A 6,372-nucleotide genomic window follows, 5' to 3' on the forward strand; every position below is an offset into this window, starting at 1 on the left:
AGGTGATACTTGGTATGGTGAAGGTGATACTTGGTATGGTGAAGGTGATACTTGGTACGGTGAAGGTGATAGTTGGTACGGTGAAGGTGATAGTTGGTACGGTGAAGGTGATAGTTGGTACGGTGAAGGTGATGCTTGGTACGGTGAAGGTGATGCTTGGTACGGTGAAGGTGATGCTTGGTATGGTGAAGGTGATGCGCGGTATGGTGAAGGTGATGCTTGGTATGGTGAAGGTGATGCTTGGTATGCTGAAGGTGATGCTTGGTATGGTGAAGGTGATGCTTGGTATGGTGGAGGTGATGATTGCTATGGTGAAGGTGATGCTTGGTATGGTGGAGGTGATGCTTGGTATGGTGAAGGTGATGCTTGCTATGGTGAAGGTGATGCTTGGTATGGTGAAGGTGATGCTTGCTATGGTGGAGGTGATGCTTGGTATGGTGAAGGTGATGCTTGGTATGGTGAAGGTGATGCTTGGTATGGTGAAGGTGATGCTTGCTATGGTGAAGGTGATGCTTGGTATGGTGAAGGTGATGCTTGCTATGGTGAAGGTGATGCTTGGTATGGTGGAGGTGATGCTTGCTATGGTGGAGGTGATGCTTGGTATGGTGAAGGTGATGCTTGGTATGGTGAAGGTGATGCTTGCTATGGTGAAGGTGATGCTTGCTATGGTGAAGGTGATGCTTGCTATGGTGAAGGTGATGCTTGCTATGGTGAAGGTGATGCTTGCTATGGTGAAGGTGATGCTTGCTATGGTGAAGGTGATGCTTGCTATGGTGGAGGTGATGCTTGCTATGGTGGAGGTGATGCTTGCTATGGTGGAGGTGATGCTTGCTATGGTGGAGGTGACGCTTGCTATGGTGAAGGTGACGCTTGGTACGGTGAAGGTGACGCTTGGTACGGTGAAGGTGACGCTTGGTACGGTGAAGGTGACGCTTGGTACGGTGAAGATGATGCTTGCTACGGTGAAGGTGATGCTTGCTATGGTGAAGGTGATGCTTGCTATGGTGAAGGTGATGCTTGGTATGGTGAAGGTGATGCTTGGTATGGTGAAGGTGATGCTTGCTATGGTGAAGGTGATGCTTGCTATGGTGAAGGTGATGCTTGGTATGGTGAAGGTGATGCTTGGTATGGTGAAGGTGATGCTTGGTATGGTGAAGGTGATGCTTGGTATGGTGAAGGTGTTGCTTGGTATGGTGAAGGTGATGCTTGGTATGGTGAAGGTGTTGCTTGGTATGGTGAAGGTGATGCTTGGTATGGTGAAGGTGATGCTTGGTATGGTGAAGGTGATGCTTGGTATGGTGAAGGTGATGCTTGGTATGGTGAAGGTGATGCTTGGTATGGTGAAGGTGATGCTTGGTATGGTGAAGGTGATGCTTGGTATGGTGAAGGTGATACTTGGTATGGTGAAGGTGATACTTGGTATGGTGAAGGTGATAATTGGGATGGTGAAGGTGATACTTGGTATGGTGAAGGTGATAGTTGGTACGGTGAAGGTGATACTTGGTACGGTGAAGGTGATAGTTGGTACGGTGAAGGTGATAGTTGGTACGGTGAAGGTGATGCTTGGTACGGTGAAGGTGATGCTTGGTACGGTGAAGGTGATGCTTGGTACGGTGAAGGTGATGCTTGGTACGGTGAAGGTGATGCTTGGTACGGTGAAGGTGATGCTTGGTACGGTGAAGGTGATGCTTGGTACGGTGAAGGTGATGCTTGGTACGGTGAAGGTGATGCTTGGTACGGTGAAGGTGATGCTTGGTACGGTGAAGGTGATGCTTGGTACGGTGAAGGTGATGCTTGCTATGGTGAATGTGATGCTTGCTATGGTGAAGGTGATGCTTGGTGTGGTGAAGGTGATGCGCGGTATGGTGAAGGTGATGCTTGGTATGGTGAAGGTGATGCTTGGTATGCTGAAGGTGATGCTTGGTATGGTGAAGGTGATGCTTGGTATGGTGGAGGTGATGATTGCTATGGTGAAGGTGATGCTTGGTATGGTGGAGGTGATGCTTGGTATGGTGAAGGTGATGCTTGCTATGGTGAAGGTGATGCTTGCTATGGTGGAGGTGATGCTTGGTATGGTGAAGGTGATGCTTGGTATGGTGAAGGTGATGCTTGGTATGGTGAAGGTGATGCTTGGTATGGTGAAGGTGATGCTTGGTATGGTGAAGGTGATGCTTGCTATGGTGAAGGTGATGCTTGGTATGGTGGAGGTGATGCTTGCTATGGTGGAGGTGATGCTTGGTATGGTGAAGGTGATGCTTGGTATGGTGAAGGTGATGCTTGCTATGGTGAAGGTGATGCTTGCTATGGTGAAGGTGATGCTTGCTATGGTGAAGGTGATGCTTGCTATGGTGAAGGTGATGCTTGCTATGGTGAAGGTGATGCTTGCTATGGTGAAGGTGATGCTTGCTATGGTGGAGGTGATGCTTGCTATGGTGGAGGTGATGCTTGCTATGGTGGAGGTGATGCTTGCTATGGTGGAGGTGACGCTTGCTATGGTGAAGGTGACGCTTGGTACGGTGAAGGTGACGCTTGGTACGGTGAAGGTGACGCTTGGTACGGTGAAGGTGATGCTTGGTACGGTGAAGGTGATGCTTGCTATGGTGAAGGTGATGCTTGGTATGGTGAAGGTGATGCTTGCTATGGTGAAGGTGATGCTTGGTATGGTGAAGGTGATGCTTGGTATGGTGAAGGTGATGCTTGGTATGGTGAAGGTGATGCTTGGTATGGTGAAGGTGATGCTTGCTATGGTGAAGGTGATGCTTGCTATGGTGAAGGTGATGCTTGGTATGGCGAAGGTGATGCTTGGTATGGTGAAGGTGATGCTTGGTATGGTGAAGGTGATGCTTGGTATGGTGAAGGTGTTGCTTGGTATGGTGAAGGTGTTGCTTGGTATGGTGAAGGTGATGCTTGGTATGGTGAAGGTGATGCTTGGTATGGTGAAGGTGATGCTTGGTATGGTGAAGGTGATGCTTGGTATGGTGAAGGTGATGCTTGGTATGGTAAAGGTGATGCTTGGTATGGTGAAGGTGATGCTTGGTATGGTGAAGGTGATACTTGGTATGGTGAAGGTGATACTTGGTATGGTGAAGGTGATACTTGGTATGGTGAAGGTGATACTTGGTATGGTGAAGGTGATACTTGGTACGGTGAAGGTGATAGTTGGTACGGTGAAGGTGATAGTTGGTACGGTGAAGGTGATAGTTGGTACGGTGAAGGTGATAGTTGGTACGGTGAAGGTGATAGTTGGTACGGTGAAGGTGATGCTTGGTACGGTGAAGGTGATGCTTGGTACGGTGAAGGTGATGCTTGGTACGGTGAAGGCGATGCTTGGTACGGTGAAGGCGATGCTTGGTACGGTGAAGGCGATGCTTGGTACGGTGAAGGCGATGCTTGGTATGGTGAAGGCGATGTTTGGTATGGTGAAGGCGATGTTTGGTATGGTAAAGGTGATGCTTGCTATGGTGAAGGTGATGCTTGCTATGGTGAAGGTGATGCTTGGTATGGTGAAGGTGATGCTTGGTATGGTGAAGGTGATGCTTGCTATGGTGGAGGTGATGCTTGCTATGGTGGAGGTGATGCTTGCTATGGTGAAGGTGATGCTTGCTATGGTGGAGGTGATGCTTGCTATGGTGGAGGTGATGCTTGCTATGGTGGAGGTGATGCTTGCTATGGTGGAGGTGATGCTTGCTATGGTGGAGGTGATGCTTGCTATGGTCGAGGTGATGCTTGCTATGGTCGAGGTGATGCTTGCTATGGTGAAGGTGATGCTTGCTATGGTGAAGGTGATGCTTGCTATGGTGAAGGTGATGCTTGCTATGGTGAAGGTGATGCTTGCTTTGGTGAAGGTGATGCTTGCTATGGTAGAGGTGATGCTTGCTATGGTGGAGGTGATGCTTGCTATGGTGGAAGTGAGGCTTGCTATGGTGGAGGTGATGCTTGCTATGGTGAAGGTGATGCTTGCTATGGTGAAGGTGATGCTTGGTATGGTGAAGGTGATGCTTGCTATGGTGAAGGTGATGCTTGGTATGGTGAAGGTGATGCTTGGTATGGTGAAGGTGATGCTTGGTATGGTGAAGGTGATGCTTGGTATGGTGAAGGTGATGCTTGGCATGGTGAAGGTGATGCTTGGCATGGTGAAGGTGATGCTTGGCATGGTGAAGGTGATGCTTGGCATGGTGAAGGTGATGCTTGGCATGGTGAAGGTGGTGCTTGGTATGGTGAAGGTGATGCTTGGTATGGTGAAGGTGATGCTTGGTATGGTGAAGGTGATGCTTGGTATGGTGAAGGTGATGCTTGCTATGGTGGAGGTGATGCTTGCTATGGTGGAGGTGATGCTTGCTATGGTCGAGGTGATGCTTGCTATGGTCGAGGTGATGCTTGCTATGGTGAAGGTGATGCTTGCTATGGTGAAGGTGATGCTTGCTATGGTGAAGGTGATGCTTGCTATGGTGAAGGTGATGCTTGCTATGGTGAAGGTGATGCTTGCTTTGGTGAAGGTGATGCTTGCTTTGGTGAAGGTGATGCTTGCTATGGTGGAGGTGATGCTTGCTATGGTGGAGGTGATGCTTGCTATGGTGGAAGTGAGGCTTGCTATGGTGGAGGTGATGCTTGCTATGGTGAAGGTGATGCTTGCTATGGTGAAGGTGATGCTTGGTATGGTGAAGGTGATGCTTGCTATGGTGAAGGTGATGCTTGGTATGGTGAAGGTGATGCTTGGTATGGTGAAGGTGATGCTTGGTATGGTGAAGGTGATGCTTGGTATGGTGAAGGTGATGCTTGGTATGGTGAAGGTGATGCTTGGTATGGTGAAGGTGATGCTTGGCATGGTGAAGGTGATGCTTGGCATGGTGAAGGTGATGCTTGGCATGGTGAAGGTGATGCTTGGCATGGTGAAGGTGATGCTTGGCATGGTGAAGGTGGTGCTTGGTATGGTGAAGGTGATGCTTGGTATGGTGAAGGTGATGCTTGCTATGGTGAAGGTGATGCTTGCTATGGTGAAGGTGATGCTTGCTATGGTGGAGGTGATGCTTGCTATGGTGGAGGTGATGCTTGCTATGGTGGAGGTGATGCTTGCTATGGTGGAGGTGACGCTTGCTATGGTGGAGGTGACGCTTGGTACGGTGAAGGTGACGCTTGGTACGGTGAAGGTGACGCTTGGTACGGTGAAGGTGACGCTTGGTACGGTGAAGGTGACGCTTGGTACGGTGAAGGTGACGCTTGGTACGGTGAAGGTGATGCTTGGTACGGTGAAGGTGATGCTTGGTACGGTGAAGGTGATGCTGGGTACGGTGAAGGTGATGCTTGGTATGGTGAAGGTGATGCTTGGTATGGTGAAGGTGATGCTTGCTATGGTGAAGGTGATGCTTGCTATGGTGAAGGTGATGCTTGGTATGGTGAAGGTGATGCTTGGTATGGTGAAGGTGATGCTTGGTATGGTGAAGGTGATGCTTGGTATGGTGAAGGTGATACTTGGTATGGTGAAGGTGATACTTGGTATGGTGAAGGTGATACTTGGTATGGTGAAGGTGATACTTGGTATGGTGAAGGTGATACTTGGTACGGTGAAGGTGATAGTTGGTACGGTGAAGGTGATAGTTGGTACGGTGAAGGTGATGCTTGGTACGGTGAAGGTGATGCTTGGTACGGTGAAGGTGATGCTTGGTACGGTGAAGGTGATGCTTGGTACGGTGAAGGAGATGCTTGGTACGGTGAAGGTGATGCTTGGTACGGTGAAGGCGATGCTTGGTACGGTGAAGGCGATGCTTGGTACGGTGAAGGTGATGCTTGGTACGGTGAAGGTGATGCTTGGTACGGTGAAGGTGATGCTTGGTACGGTGAAGGTGATGCTTGGTACGGTGAAGGTGATGCTTGGTACGGTGAAGGTGATGCTTGGTACGGTGAAGGTGATGCTTGCTATGGTGAAGGTGATGCTTGCTATGGTGAATGTGATGCTTGCTATGGTGAAGGTGATGCTTGGTATGGTGAAGGTGATGCGCGGTATGGTGAAGGTGATGCTTGGTATGGTGAAGGTGATGCTTGGTATGCTGAAGGTGATGCTTGGTATGGTGAAGGTGATGCTTGGTATGGTGGAGGTGATGATTGCTATGGTGAAGGTGATGCTTGGTATGGTGGAGGTGATGCTTGGTATGGTGAAGGTGATGCTTGCTATGGTGAAGGTGATGCTTGGTATGGTGAAGGTGATGCTTGCTATGGTGGAGGTGATGCTTGGTATGGTGAAGGTGATGCTTGGTATGGTGAAGGTGATGCTTGGTATGGTGAAGGTGATGCTTGCTATGGTGAAGGTGATGCTTGGTATGGTGAAGGTGATGCTTGCTATGGTGAAGGTGATGCTTGGTATGGTGAAGGTGATGC

The sequence above is a fragment of the Amblyomma mixtum genome, unplaced genomic scaffold (assembly GCF_055824585.1).
Source record: "Amblyomma mixtum isolate Tamu unplaced genomic scaffold, ASM5582458v1 scaffold_15, whole genome shotgun sequence".
Taxonomy (NCBI): domain Eukaryota; kingdom Metazoa; phylum Arthropoda; class Arachnida; order Ixodida; family Ixodidae; genus Amblyomma; species Amblyomma mixtum.